Source organism: Protopterus annectens, chromosome 2.part2 (genome assembly GCF_019279795.1).
Source record: "Protopterus annectens isolate FY-2018-M chromosome 2.part2, PAN1.0, whole genome shotgun sequence".
Lineage (NCBI taxonomy): Eukaryota > Metazoa > Chordata > Ceratodontiformes > Protopteridae > Protopterus > Protopterus annectens.
This window is the reverse complement of record NC_056730.1, coordinates 143,142,275-143,143,356: the sequence shown is the minus strand read 5'-3', so window position 1 is coordinate 143,143,356 and position 1,082 is coordinate 143,142,275. Positions and strand designations below refer to the sequence as shown.

The following is a 1,082-nucleotide window of genomic DNA, read 5'->3' as shown; positions in this document are numbered from 1 at the left end:
CTATGCGGGAGGGGGAGAGGTTGCTCTCCTGGCAGGGGATGCTACTCCCTCCCCTCCAGCCATGTTGGGCCAGTCCCAGGGCTGTACACCGATGTCCTCTCCCCTCAACGGTGGTCGCGAGTACCTGAGGAGTACACCCCGCTCCCCACAGGGTTTCAGTTCAAAAACCCAGAAGATTGGTATTCTGGCCACATGCCATCTACTGTATCCCACGGTGCAGGGCCAGTAACCCTGGTCCGGGCGCCCACGAAGACACCAGTGAAACCTCACCTGCTCATCTCTCAGTGGGATGCTGCATCGACAGCGTGCCAGCAGCGACTGAGTGAGAATGGTATGACTCAGAGTGGTGGATCACTCAGCTCATACGTTAATGAAGAATGCAATTAGTTGTGAGAACTAATGTGAATTGCAGGGCACATTGATCATCGACACTTTGAACGCACTTTATGGCCCCGGGTTACTCCCAGGGCTACACCTGTCTGAAAGTCATAGTGCCTTCCATTGCCCCTGGTGAGGGCACAGCCGGGGTGTTGAGGGAGCCAATTACAGGCCCCCGTCCCCCCCAGGGTGAGATGCAGATGGAGAAGAGGAGTCTCTGCCGCCCCAAGCCTGGAAGCCTGCCTGTGATGGAGAAGGCAGGGCAGAGGCATGCATCTGGCCCACCCCTGGAGGCTGTCAGTAGTACCACAACTCAGCTGTTTCCAGAAAACGTGGCACAATGTCCACCCACTCGGTTTCCACATGCCGGGGTGGCATCAGCTCTCCTCTGATGCCTGGAGTCTGGAAGTGGGTGCGGGTCAGGGAGTGGTGGCACAGCCATCCTTTCCCATGACCCCACCACCTGCCCACCCCCACACGACCATGCTCAGAACATGACCTCAGATCAGATGGGGTGACCTGCCAGATTTAAGCATATTACTAAATGGAGGAGGCAGGGTCCAGTCGGGTGAAGGGAGGGAGATAGCACAGTCTGGGCATCCCCAGAGGTAAGGCCTTCTACACGGGTATAGGTCCCTGGCCACCCTTTCGTGTCACCCCACCGCACCTCTTTCCAGATAGCCAAAACTCATACAGGTGCACAG

At 57.3% G+C, this 1,082-nt stretch overlaps 1 pseudogene; it reads left to right on the top strand.

The window, feature by feature from the left end:
* The first annotated feature begins 335 nt into the window (after nt 1-335).
* Nucleotides 336-489, top strand: LOC122796128 (annotated as a pseudogene).
* Nucleotides 490-1,082: the final 593 nt, after the last annotated feature.